The 14201-nt window shown below is 47.8% G+C and overlaps 3 non-coding genes and 2 pseudogenes across 3 annotated transcripts; all 5 read right to left on the bottom strand.

Moving 5' to 3' along the window:
• Window positions 1-1274: 1274 nt before the first annotated feature.
• LOC146202486 (uncharacterized) lies at window positions 1275-2529 on the bottom strand (annotated as a pseudogene).
• Window positions 2530-2924: 395 nt separating this feature from the next.
• Window positions 2925-4003, bottom strand: LOC146202485 (uncharacterized; annotated as a pseudogene).
• Window positions 4004-7834: 3831 nt separating this feature from the next.
• Window positions 7835-7906, bottom strand: TRNAH-GUG (transfer RNA histidin (anticodon GUG)). Its single transcript has one exon. It is a non-coding gene; the product is annotated as a tRNA-His (tRNA).
• A 5085-nt stretch (window positions 7907-12991) lies between these two features.
• TRNAH-GUG (transfer RNA histidin (anticodon GUG)) lies at window positions 12992-13063 on the bottom strand. The gene has a single exon. It is a non-coding gene; the product is annotated as a tRNA-His (tRNA).
• A 152-nt stretch (window positions 13064-13215) lies between these two features.
• On the bottom strand, window positions 13216-13287 carry TRNAH-GUG (transfer RNA histidin (anticodon GUG)). The gene has a single exon. It is a non-coding gene; the product is annotated as a tRNA-His (tRNA).
• Window positions 13288-14201: the final 914 nt, after the last annotated feature.

Genomic DNA, 14201 nt, shown 5'->3' with positions numbered 1-14201 from the left:
CGGTGCTTCACCTGCCCACAACTTTTCGGCCCGCGCTCTTATCACTGCCGCTCTGTACTTGTCTGTCTCCAGAGCTTCTAGCTGGTTCTTTATTTCTCGGATTTTGTTTATGTACATGCCAGGCGCTGCTGTTTCCATACACATTATGAAATCCAAATTGCACTTCAATTCTTTCTCCATTTTTCGACATCTTTGATGAAGTATTGTTCCTCGTTCTATCGTGATCACCTTGACGTCGTTCTTAAATGACTCCCACTTTGCTGCGTAGTTCCATGAGCTAGTCGAGGGCATTTTAGCTATCTCTTCTTTAATTCGCTCAATGAATTCTTCATCCTCTAGAAGCTTTACGTTAAGCTTCCAGAGGTCCCAACTAAACCCTGACTTTTTGGGCTTGTTACCAAACGTAACCATCACAAGACTGTGATCGCTGAACGAGAGGTGCTTTAGATCGTATTTTTCACATGCTGCGACAAGTTGCAAGCTGGCGTACACTCTTTCTAGTCTCGCATTACTGCCGCGTTGGAAATGCGTAAAACCGGGATGTGAGCCTTGGGACAGTACACTGCCAAGATCTTCCATATTATAGTCTTGAATTAGTGAGTTCAGCAACCGAGCGCTCTGATCGCGGATCGGGGACTTGGGTACTCGATCTTCTGTTAAGCAGACACAGTTGAAGTCACCCATAAGAATAACACTTTTCGCGCAATTTAAGAACACTTCAACCTTCTCAAAAAAAAAGCAACACGCTCAGTCTGATTGTTAGGTGCATACACACATATAACACGCCAAGCACTACCAGACAGTACAAAGTCAACAACCAGTAACCGGCCTTCTTCGGATGCTACGACATTTTCCTCCACGATGCCCAGACTGTTTCTCAAAAATAGGGCGCAACCACCCGACCTTCCAACAGCATGACATATACACACATTGTATCGCGACTGAAAATTGGCAACCATTCGATCTGTATGTTCCTCACTCTCAATTTTGGTTTCTTGCACAGCGATAATGTCCAAATCATTTTCTAGGAAAATTCGGCTGACTTGACGCTGACGCTTGATCGCTGCCAGCCCCCTGACATTCAACGTCGCTATGCGCAATGGCATATGAATTATTATTCCCTTATCTCTGGAGGAACACACAAATCGTGCAGTGCTCACCTCAGGGCACCGTGTCGCGGCAGCGGTTTCCGTGCTCAGCGGATTAACACTTGTGTCCACGCTGTGCCAGCCTTTACTCGAGGCTCTATGCGCTTCTTCTGGGTCGTCCTCCATGCGTAGTCGAGTGTGTCGCACACGTTGCTCCGGCATCCGAAAAGGACAAAGTTACCACAGAAGCAGCGCTACTTCGGCGTTGCTTCTGCTGTTCTTCTATCAGGCGGAATAGTTGGCCTTGGTTTAAATGGCGCTCGCCGCGTCGGTGTCGCTTTGGTGGGCGGCTCCTCCACTGCTGCACCGTCACTTGGCTGGTCGACTTGTACCGCTTGAAGATGAGAGCGTTTTGTGGCCGAAACAGCGGTGTCTTCCATGGTTGCATCTTTGAAATTTTGTAGGGTGCTTGGTTCGTTCCTTGAGGTGTCCACCGTTTCGACAGTAGGCGTCTTCTCTTGATTTTTCTTCTGCTCCTGTTTGAGTTCAGGCAGTTCATGCTGCGAGGCCGTCGTCGCCACTGTGTGCTCACCGCTTGAAGGTTGCAGGTCTTTTGCAGCAGCAGATGGTAAAACCCCTGCTTCCTTTGACGTTTCCTCGGCCTCCACCTCATCCATGACATGTTCCGCCAGCTCACTGTTCCTTGCCGGGCCCGTCATGCTGGCGTACGTGGGAACACACTGGCTCTCATCATGCCCAAATCGCCGACAACGCGATCACCTAGGCACTGGACAGTCGCGACGAATGTGGCCTTTCCCTTGACATCGCAGGCAAAGGGGGGCCTCCCTGCGACTACTAAAAGAGCTGGCTCACCTGCGATACGGATTTGGTGGGGAATGTCTTCAGCTGTGACATCTTTGTTCAGCTTCAGGCTCAACATTCTAGTTGTGGACCCCTTTTCGGTGACGCCCTGAACACGCCACCTCTCTTTTGACGTTTCCGTCACTTCACCATACGGTCGGAAGGCCACCCGCACATCTTCGTCAGTCACATTGTGAAGAACCCAGTGCACCTTGACTCGTACTTCCTGCTTGTTGGGGTCGATAACGATGCACCGACGTTCCTTGACGGTAATGCTTTCAGCCGCGAGCACTTTCTGCATGGCCTCTGGACTCCTAAACGTAACCGCCCACACATGATTCATTTGGAATGCTCCCAGGGCTACAACCTCAGGGAGCAAATCCAAACGGGCAAGGGCATCCCTGTAGTCCTCGACCCTATACGGCCGCGCCCGAACGTCGCCGTGCAAAAATACTGTGTTCAAAACGATACGACCTGTAGGTAGGTGGGGCAGCATTACTTCGTATTCCTCGTTATCATGGACAGTAATCCTGTTTCCGCGGCTCGGCTGAGCCGCTAACGCCGCTCCAGCGGAGCACATGATAGCACGTCCATCACACTCGGTGGCCGGAAGTGGAATCCCACGGCTGTCCGAGAGGGACGGTGCGCAAATGGAAAGCGCCGTTGACAAGGCAATCTAGTTCTAAAGAACCTTGGACAAGGAAAAACGAAACCACAGAGGAAGGACAAAGAGAGCTAAGAGAAGGGTTGTAAAAATCGGAAAATGAAGTAAAATAAATTGCCGTGATCAGGATTCGAACCTGGGTTATTGCGGCCACAAAGCAAGATACTAACCACTATACGATCACGGCTGTCCGAGACTTCTTTTTTTCTTTCTTTATTGCCGGTCGCCGGCTTTCACAAAACAAAGACAAAAAGAAAGCAAAATATTTACACAGTTATACAAGAAGCGAAAATCCCCAAGAGAGGACCAGGCTTTGTCACATTAAAATTCTCTGAGTGTTGTCAAAGGCTCTAGCCTTGAGAGCCACTCAGGGACAGGATTCCGTATCTTCTGTATTTCTACAAACTTGCAGATGCTCTCTCGAAAATATATACGCGCTGGACGCGCTTCGGGGTCACAGTAGTACCCGGCCATACGAGAGCGCCATATACTGTGGAGGCCCACCAGCATGACTAAATCGAACGGGATCCCACCCTCATTTTTTGTCGGCAAGTACCTAATTCCGTGTGAATGCAACGGGAGCTGTTTCTTCATGGTCCTCTGTAGCACGTCCCAAAAATAAACCCCTTCCCAACAGTGCAAAAAAAACATGGTCTATGGTCTCCGGTTGCTTGCAGATTAAGCAGTTTGGTCCCCACGGTAGAAACATCTCTTTTTCTTCCAAAAAAGATTTGACGGGTAAAGTTCCAGTATGCACTTTAAAGAAAAAACTCTTGACTTCCGGCGATACATTCATTTTTTTAACCCTTTGCAACACATTACCGCCGGGGCCTCCACAGTACAAAGCCCTGTACAACGGCACCGGAAAGATAACATCGCACACATCTCTGTACAACGTTTTCCTTGTTACGCTGCTCAAATATTCCTTTGAAAACCGAGTAGTTAAGAATCTGACGCTGGTTACTATCTCTCGGAAATAACCAAAAATGCCTCCTGTCATGCATTTTGTTGCAACTACATACTCTGGCAAGGCTCGCCCTAGCCTTACTTGGCACACTGTGCGCAGGAAAGGATCTTCAACATCACGGAAAAACAAAAATCTGTTTACCAGTTGCCTCACAAATAAGTGTCCCAGCCCTGGGCCTCCGTCTTTGACCCGTCTGAACAAGTTTGTCCGCATGCACCTTTCCCAGCTAGAGGCCCATACAAAAACCGCAAAAATTCGATGTACCTTTTGTATGTTAATTCGCGAGCAGTGGAGCACTTGCATCACATACCACAGTTTACTAATAAAAAACAGGTTACACACAGTGGCTCTTGCAAACACGGATAAATGAGTACCTTTCCACTTTTCTGCTTTTTCTTGTGTCTCTTGTGCCTGCACCTTCCAATACTGTTCAGTATCTCTAAAATTCCAACGGGACTCCAAGGTACTTTACAGGGGTCGTACACCATGTCACATTAGCGAAAGTGTGAGGAGTATCCGGCCATTCTCCGTGCCAGAACCCCACGCACTTTCCCCAGTTCACCTTGCTTCCCGTGACCAAACTAAATCTTTTAACACCTTCTACCGCACTGCTAATGCTATCCTTTGTGACACAGAAAATTGCTACATCATCTGCATATGCTAGGACTTTCACTTCCGCTTCATGCAGCCGAAAACCATGAACAGCATTATTCTGTATTATGTGCAAGCACAAAGTTTCAACATACATACAAAACAAGAGTGGACTGAGGGGGCAACCCTGACGCACCGAACGTTCCACGTTAATGGGGGCCCCCAACGATTTATTAACAATTAACTTTGTAGTGCCGTGTCGGTACGCCATGGCCACACCCTCAGTAATAATAGAACCTACATTGATATGATCTAAGATAGAAAACAAAATCTCATGAGCAACACAGTCAAACGCTTTTTCAAGATCTAGCTGGAGAATTGCCACAGGTACCCCAGTAACGTCGCTACACTCCAGCACACACCTTGCCTTATGAATATTGTAAGCAATAGACCTGTTCTTTATACCACATGTTTGATGAGGGCCAACAATTTCTTTAATAACACTCTGAAGCCTCGCCGCCAAGACTTTCATGAATATTTTATAATCGACGTTCGTTAGTGACATCGGCCTATATGCAGTAACCTGTCTGAGTTTTATAGGATCATCTGTTTTAGGGATGAGGACGGTATGGGCCGCACCGAAAGACGGGGGCAACTCCTTACGATCATAGGCATCATTAAACAGCAAAGTCAAAAGTGGGGTTAATTTCGTTTTAAACGCTTTGTAAAAAGCTGCACTTAACCCATCTGGGCCAGGAGACTTTCCCGGGTTCAAGTTCTCTATTGCTCGTTCAACTTCTTTTTCACTAATTCGCCTCTCCAAGCTTTCCTTTTGGGATTCATCGAGCCTAGGCATAGCGCAGAGAAACTCGCCTTTAAATCTGTGCACGTCAACTTCATGTTGTGCGAACAACGTCTGATAGTAATCAAAGAAAGCATGATGGATGCGATCGCTATCGGTCACTACCCCACCCGCTCCTTCGATCTCCTGAATTTCGTTGCGTCGAGCGTGCGCTTTTTCCATTCCTAAAGCCCGCTTAGTGGGCGTCTCCCCTGCAACCAATTCTTCCGCTCTCGCCCTCACTATCGCCCCTCGATATCGGTCTTCCTCGATAAGCTCAAGCTTTTGCTTTGTTTTCTTAATATCTTCCTTACCTATGCCGGGCGTTTTACATTCCTGCGCCAATAATTTTTCAAGTATATCTCTCAGGTGTTTTTCCTGTAATCTTTCCTGGTGCTTTAGCAAAGTAGACCGCTCAATGGCCTTCATCTTAAATTCTTCTTTGGCTAGTACCCAGTGGAGCCCGATTTCGTTTTGACACTCATTTACTATTTTGGTAATTTTTTCCGTCACATACTCAGTGAAAATTTGGTCTTTTAGCAGTTTACAATTTAATTTCCACAGCTCCCAAAAAAATCCACTGGCTCGCTTCCTTTTGCCTAGAGTGCATATCACTGCACAGTGATCTGAAAAGGCCACTGGTAAAACTCGGTATTTTTGACACTTTGGTATTAAGTCCAGTGACATATAAATCCTGTCGAGGCGAGCATGACTAATACCTTGAAAGTGGGTGTATTGCACACTACGTTCACCGTCTAAACACTCCGCCACATCATCTAATGCATATTCATCTATCAGCCGTGACAATAAGTCTGTACTTCTGTCCCTGAAGGCTCGGGTGCTGCTTTTATCGCGAGCCGCCAGAACACAATTGAAATCGCCCATGAGCACTATCTGTTTCTCACTAGTGCAGTAATATTTCAGGCCCTCAAAAAAGGAACACCTATCCTCCAATTCATTAGGTGCATAAACACAGATAACCCGCCATTCTATATTCTCAAAACCGAAATCACAAATCACGTATCGCCCTGTCTCTCCGGAAGCATAAGTCTGCATGTTAAGTCCAGGCAACTTTTTTACAAGAAGGACGCACCCGGCAGAAGTTCCGACTGCATGGCTCACAATGGCATAATACTTCGACGTGAAGCGCTGCACCATGCTTCCGGTCTCTTCCTCTCCATCGACTTTGGTCTCTTGAACGGCTAGCACATCGATGTCTCTGTCCGTTATAAGGCGCAACACCTGGCTCTGCTTTTTCTTCGTTGCTAACCCTCTAACATTAAGCGACCCGAATGTAAGAGCAGGGGTTGGATCCATTTTAAAATAGAGTGAAGAGACCGAGAGCATTTGCGCTTACCTTTCGCGTCTAGCACCCGGCTAGACGCCTTTGTTTCCGCCGCAGCCCTCCGGTGCGGCTGCATGGTCTTGCAGCGGCGGTGGCATATCGCTGGCCCGCTTGTCCCCCAGAAAGTTCGGCTTTGGTCTGAGAGAGGACCGCCGGGACTGGACCGTTTTCGTAGGCGGTTCCTCAACGCTTGACGCTGTTGTTTTGTTCTCTCCATCACCAGTCTGGGCGTGAGGCCGTTTGGCCGCGACATTGCCCGCACGAACATTGCACTGTTGCTGTTGCTCCTCGCTGCTCGTCGAGGCCATCATCACGGGTTCCATAGCTGCCAAAAAGCTGTCTTCCTTCTCAGTATCAGCCCAGGCCGCGGCCGAGTCTTTTCCTTCAGGTTGCCTCGCTGTCTCACTTGACACGTTTGTGTTTCTGCTAGAAGTCCCAGAAGAGACAGTCGCCGCTTCCGGCTTGCCTACTTCCTCGACTTCTTTCGCCGCTTCCTCCGCCTCTGATACATCCATCCGGTGTTCAGCTATCTCCTCCCTCGATGCGAGCCCCGTGGCCACCGCATATGTACGGACACACTCACTGTCGACGTGGCCGTAACGCCTGCATTTCGAACACCGGGGCACCTTGCATTCACGTCTAACGTGACCGCTACCACGGCAGCGCAGGCACTGCATAGGCCGCCCAGGCACCACAACGAGGGCCAACTCACCGGCGACTCGCAGCTGGTGAGGTAGGTCGTCAGTCTTAATACCGGGTTTCAGTTTCAGGAGAACTGTTCTCGTTGTTGACCCCTTCTCTTTGACGCCTTGGACGCGCCACCGCTCCCGGGTCACCTCGGTTACGTTACCGAAAGCAGCAAGGGCCGTCCGGATGTCGTCGTCGGCCACACCGTGCAACATCCAGTGCAGCCGCAGCTTCACCTGTTGGTCCTCTGGGTCGATGATGATGCAGCGACGTCCCTTTACTTCTACTTGTTTCAACGCAGCCAGCTTCTTCGTTGCTTCAGCGCTGCTGAGCGTGACAGCCCAAACGTGGTTAATCTGGTACGCCCCCAACGCCACAACATCGGGGAGCGCTCCAACGTTGGCGAGGGCATCGCGAAAATCTTCCACTTTGTACGGCCTATTTCGCACGTCGCCGTGCAAAAATACGGTGTTTAAAACAACACGTCCTGTAGGCAGCGTCGGCAAAATCAACTTATAGTCCTTCTCATCCGTATCAAGATTCCTGTTTCCGCGGCCGGCAAGGGCCGCTGTCGCCGCTCCGCTGGAGCTCATGATTCCGCGACCGTCCCGCTCGGTGGCCGGAAGTAGAATGACGGCTGTCCGAGAGGGACGGTGCGCAAATGGAAAGCGCCGTTGACAAGGCAATCTAGATCTAAAGAACCTTTGACAAGGAAAAACGAAACGACAGAGGAAGGACAAAGAGAGCTAAGAGAAGGGTTTTAAAAATTGGAAAATGAAGTAAAATAAATTGCCGAGACCAGGATTCGAACCTGGGTTATTGCGGCCACAACGCAAGGTACTAACCACTATACGATCACGGCTGTCCGAGTTTTTTTCTTTTTTTCTTTATTACCGACTTGGCAACTACAAAAAACGATGAAAAGTCGCATGGAATTATAAACACAAGTCACTTTCTTACAGGTTTCTTGTGATAAAATGGATTAGGTGACATGAGCTTGTCCAAGACTGGCAGCCAATCCGGGGGTTCAGATTGCCCTCCGAAAGCATCACGCATGTACATTACACTTTCAACAAAGTATTGATGGTCTGGGTGTACGACAACATGCTCATGGCGAACATCCACCCGCGTTCTCCATATGCTGTGCATACACAAGACCATCAATAAATCACTGGGCACTTCTCCTGGCTGGGCGCATGGAAGGTAGCGTATGCCAAACGGCGTTATTGGTAAGTCCTTTTTAATAGTGCGCTGTAGCATGTCCCACAAAAAAACCGCATCGTGACAATCAAGGAAAATATGCTCTATGGTTTCCAGCTTTTTGCAAATTAAACAGTCAGCGGACCAAGGCAAGAAAAGGCATTTGCTTTCCAGCCATGGCTTCACCGGAAGAGTGCCGGTATGCAAATGAAAAAGGAAAGATTTAGCGGACGATCTTATGGGCATTCTTTTCACTCTTTTCAACACGTCCCGCTCCGGACCCAAAGCATATACAGCGCGATAAAGAGGCACAGGTAAAAAGGTTTCCAATAAATCTTTGTACAGCCGTTTTCGCGTAACAGTACACATATACTCATTTGAAAATCTCGCCTTCACTATTTGGAAGGACGCGACAACTTCGCGAAGAAAAGCACTTAGAGCCATTGTCCCTGTAGACATAGTCGAAACTACATATTCCGGCAGTGAATCCCGCAATCGCACTTCGATTACCGTTATAAGAAAAACATCGCTTTGTTCGCGCAAAAAAAAGAACCTTGTTACAATCTGCTTTAAGTATAAATGTGACAAGCCTAGTCCACTGTTATGCACCGTATGAAAAAGATTGCATCGACTGGTACGCTCCCATGTTGAAGCCCACGCAAACGTGGCAAATACCCTATGCAGTTTTTGAACAGACATTCTTGGCATAGATAACACTTGCAGCATGTAAAAAATTTTTGCAACTAGGAACATATTGCAAACGGTAGCTCTTGCGAACATAGAAAAGTTATGTCCTCCCCATTTGTTTGTTTGGGTTTTCACTTGCTCAACTTCCCCGGCCCAACATTCCTTGCTTTCACGGTAATGCTTTAGTGGCACACCAAGGTAATTGCCTGGCGTTGTTGTCCATTGCATACTGGAGAACAGTTCAGGCGCGTATTGCCAGTTTCCGTGCCAAAATCCTAAACACTTTGCCCAACTAATTTCACTTCCACTTGAAATGCAAAAAGCAGTGGCTTCTTTTACAACTTCTTGCACGCTCTCATGGTCAGTACAAAAAACCGCAATATCGTCCGCGTATGCCAAAACCCGAACTTCACTTTGAAAAAATCTATAACCGCGTATGTTTGGCCTTGTAAGCAATCTTAGACAGAAAGGCTCCAGATAAAGCGCAAACAAAAGGGGAGACAGAGGACAGCCCTGCCTTACTGACGACTGAACAGGTATACGATCAGTTAACTGCTTATTCACGACCAGTCTCGCTGAACAGCACTCGTAAACCATTTTCACGCCATTTGTAATCACGGAACCAGCATTGACGTACTCTAAAACAGAGAACAAAATTTCATGTACCACTTTATCAAATGCTTTGTGGAGGTCTAATTGCATCATGGCTACGTGGTCATGCATCGCGTCACAACATTCGAGTACACTCCTTGCTGCGTGTATGTTAGTAAAAATGGTCCTTCCTTTTATACCGCATGTCTGATGTGGGCCTACAAGAGAAGTAATTACACGTTGGAGTCGTCGCCCTAATACTTTCATGAAAATTTTATCGTCAACATTCGTTAGACTTATAGGACGGTAAGACGCTACAGTCTGAAGCTTAACATGGTCATCTGTTTTCGGGATTAGTACAATGTGTGACATTCGAAAAGACGGAGGAGGTACGTTCTTTTCGTAGCATTCACTAATAACTCTTTCCAGTAAAACAGCCATTTTAGTTGGAAAGGCCTTGTAAATGGCAGCACCAAGACCATCTGGTCCGGGTGACTTATTGGAATTTAATTCCCCGATAGCGGCCTCAATTTCCACCGAAGTAATACTTGCTTCAAGTGTCTGCGCCACTTCGTCTTCTACTCTTGGCATCAGCGACAGAAAGTCTTTTCTGAAGCGTTCAATGTCCGGTGTTTTCAGGCTAAACAAATCGCTGTTAAATTCTACAAACACCCGTTCAATCGTTTTTTTTCCGAGCTAACTACGTTCTGATAGCAGATATCTTTTATCTCTTTTGACACTGCGTACCTTTTTTCGTCACTAAGTGCCCTTTTCGTGGGCGTTTTTCCGAGCCATAATTTCTCGCTGCGTGCCCTTATCACCGCACCGCGATACTTCTCTTCGTCCATCACCTCAAGTTTGGTTTTTATCTTTTTAATATCTTGGGCGAACAAGCCAGGCTTAACGCTCTCCATGCTAAGCATGTATTCAAGTGTGCTACGAAAATCTTTTTCTTGTTCTCTTTCTTTACGTCGGAGAGTGCATGCTCGGTCAATAGCAGTTATCTTTACCTCGCACTTAAACTGCTCCCATGCTTGTATAAAATTAGAGTCATTTTGTAACATATGCTTAATATATTCTTTAACTTTAGTGGTAAACTCTTCATCCAGCAGCAGTTTTTCATTAAATTTCCATAGCTCCCAATTGAACGTTGTTGCCTAACTTTTCATGCCTAGAGTAATCCTTACGAGGGAGTGGTCACTAAAGCTCATGGGAAGTGTTTGATATTCCGAGCACAAGGGCACACAATCAATGGGAACATATATTCGGTCCAACCTTGCATGACAGCTACCTTGAAAGTGCGTGAACTTTGCTTGGCCTTCATGCGTCATTATACAGCCAGCATCTTCAAGCTCTGCCTCAATAACAATGTCAATAAGTAACTCTGCACTCTTGTCACGAAGGACACGGTCTGTTGTTCTATCTTCCGGTCTACAGAAACAGTTGAAGTCTCCAAGCAGGAGAACACGCCTCTCATGTATTAGGAAGGATTTCATATAGTGAAAGAACTCTTCGCGCTCGAACGTTCTAGTCGGGGCATAAACGCAGATCACTCTCCAGTTCAATCCAGAAAAACTGAAATCACATATCAAAAGCCGACCACTCTCACACGAGAACACAGACTGCACACACTCTATGCAATTTCGAATGAAAATGACACATCCCCCCGATCTTCCAACCGCATGACAAACACAAATACTATATCTAGAGTGATACATTTCAGCCATTTTCTCTGTTTGTTGTTCGCTTTCCATTTTGCTCTCTTGAACTGCTAGCACATCAGTTTCATTTTCCAGCAGAATGCGGTTCAGCTGCAGTTGTCTCCGACGCGTTGACAGCCCCCTCACATTTAGCGTGGCTACGCGCAAGCTAGTGGTTAAATTGGTCGCCATCTCAAGAAATTATAAATCGCGAAACATATATCACTCACATCGCTTTTGCAGAAAGACAGCATTGCGGTTGATCTGTTGCACGGGATGACCATTCTTCCTTTTTGGCGAGTCCGTCCGTCGTTCCAAGCGCTGCTCCCGATCATGGACCGGGCTTGTAACGTCTCGACCGGAAAGGGCACCCCCGCTATGGCGGAGGCACAGGTGACACAGTTCTCCGGTCTGGGGGCACGTTTGGCCTTGGCTTGAAGGACGCCCGGCGAAGGGGGGCCGCCTTCAGTAGAGGCTGTTCGTTTTCCGCTCCTCCTTGGGTTGATCCCTCGTTGACACTGTCTTCGTGCACACGCTTCACAGGCAAGGTAGAAGCAGCTGGCATCTCAGCTTCAGTGTCCCCCTGTTCCTCACTGTGTTGCGTAGCCGAAGCTGGGCGTGAAGCACTGCCTTTGCCGTCTTCTTTCGAGGGTGTCTCGGTCCCAGCGACATTCGACAACGGAACTATCAACTCTGATTCACAGTGTTCTTTAGGGGCAGGGGTCTTCTCAGAGGACTGTTCGTTCTGTTCTGCCTCCTCAGCGATTCCACTGCTCGCTTCCTCGGCGTCCACTGCGTCCATCAAGTGCTCGCCTGTCACTTCACTCGGCACGGGGCCTGCAACGTTGGCATACGTGCGCATACACTGGGACTCGTCATGGCCGTAGCGACGACACAGCCCGCAGCGCGGCACACGACACTCACGCCGTAAATGACCTTTCCCGCGGCACCGGAGGCAAAGCGGGGCTCTGCCTGGGACGTGGACGAGTGCGACGTCCTCGGCGACCCGAAGCTGATGCGGCAGGTCCTCAATGGTAACGCCCACTTTTAGCTTCAGCGTGACCGTTCGTGTCGTTGAAGCCTTGTCGACACACCCTTGTACTTTCCACTTGTCTCTTGAAATTTCAGTCACTTTTCCAAAAGCTGCCAACGCCGCTCGCACATCATCGTCTTGCACGCCGTGAAGCAGCCAGAAAAGCTTCAGCCTGATGCCTTGGTTACAGGGGTCAATGACTACGCAGCGGTGTTCCTTCACTTCAATAGCTTGGGCTTCCAAAATCTTCGCTTTCGCCTCTTCACCATTAAACGTTACCGCCCCCACGTGATTCATTTGGTATGCCCAGAGGGCAACCACTTCCGGCAGCAGTGAAAGACGAGCGAGGGAGTCTCGAAAGTGCTCCACCCGGTACGGCCTGGCTTTTATGTCGCCATGCAAAAAAAAACAGTATGTAAAACACTCGAACCTGTAGGCAGATGCGGTAGAACCAGTTCATAATCCTTGGTAGGCCTTTCCGTGCTCCTGATACCACGGCCCAGCTGGGCCGCTAAATCCGCTCCTTGGGAGCCCATGATAATCACGTCCGTCACGCTCGGTGGCCGGAAGTGGAATCCCACGGCTGTCCGAGAGGGACGGTGCGCAAATGGAAAGCGCCGTTGACAAGGCAATCTAGATCTAAAGAACCTTGGACAAGGAAAAACGAAACCACAGAGGAAGGACAAAGAGAGCTAAGAGAAGGGTTTTAAAAATCGGAAAATGAAGTAAAATAAATTGCCGTGACCAGGATTCGAACCTGGGTTATTGCGGCCACAACGCAAGGTACTAACCACTATACGATCACGGCTGTCCGAGAGGGACGGTGCGCAAATGGAAAGCGCCGTTGACAAGGCAATCTAGATCTAAAGAACCTTGGACAAGGAAAAACTAAACCACAGAGGAAGGACAAAGAGAGCTAAGAGAAGGGTTGTAAAAATCGAAAAATGAAGTAAAATAAATTGCCGTGACCAGGATTCGAACCTGGGTTATTGCGGCCACAACGCAAGGTACTAACCACTATACGATCACGGCTGTCCGAGAGAGACGGTGCGCAAATGGAAACCGCCGTTGACAAGGCAAACTAGTTCTAAAGAACCTTGGACAAGGAACACGAAACCACAGAGGAAGGACAAAGAGAGCTAAAAGAAGGGTTGTAAAAATCGGAAAATGAAGTAAAATAAAATGCAGTGACCAGGATTCGAACCTGGGTTATTGCGGCCACAGAGCAAGGTACTAACCACTATACGATCACTGCTGTCCGAGATTTTTTTTTTCTTTATTGCCGTGAAACACAAAACAAAATACACATGATAAAACACGTCAACTACACTTCAGCTAACGCGTACGCGGCTAAAATCTTTTCATGTTCACCAACTCATCAAACAGAGAATGCCATTGTGGCGGATCCTGCTGCATCCTGAAAGTTTCGTGTATATACACAGCATTTTCAATAAAGTTTTCACGCGCACATCGTGTATCTATATCTGCATGACGCACCTGCATTCGTGTTTTCCACAAACTATGGAGGCCAAGAAGCATAATTAAATCATAAGGGGCATCATTGGTCTGCACTGGTAGGAATCTTATACCGTAAGGAGTTAATGGAAGTTCCTTTTTAATTGTCCTTTGGAGGACGTCCCATAGGAAGACAGCATCCCAACACTGTAAAAAAACGTGTTCAATTGTTTCCGGTTTTTTGCACTACAGGCAATTTGTTGTCCATGGGACGAAGATACCTTTTTCATTCAGCCAGGTTTTAACAGGGAGCGTATTGGAGTGAAGTTTGAAAAGGAACGTTTTAGCTGATGGCCTCACGGGCATCTTCTTAACTCTTTTCAAAACGTCCTGCCCTGGTCCTCCACAGTGTAATGCCCGGTAAAAAGGCACCGGCAGCATCACGTCAATGAGATCTTTATACAGTTTTTTTTTGGGAACATTGCAAAGAT

This window comes from Amblyomma maculatum, chromosome 1, assembly GCF_055883805.1.
Source record: "Amblyomma maculatum isolate TAMU_Amacu chromosome 1, ASM5588380v1, whole genome shotgun sequence".
Classification (NCBI taxonomy): domain Eukaryota; kingdom Metazoa; phylum Arthropoda; class Arachnida; order Ixodida; family Ixodidae; genus Amblyomma; species Amblyomma maculatum.
This window is presented reverse-complemented; position numbering and strand designations above follow the sequence as displayed.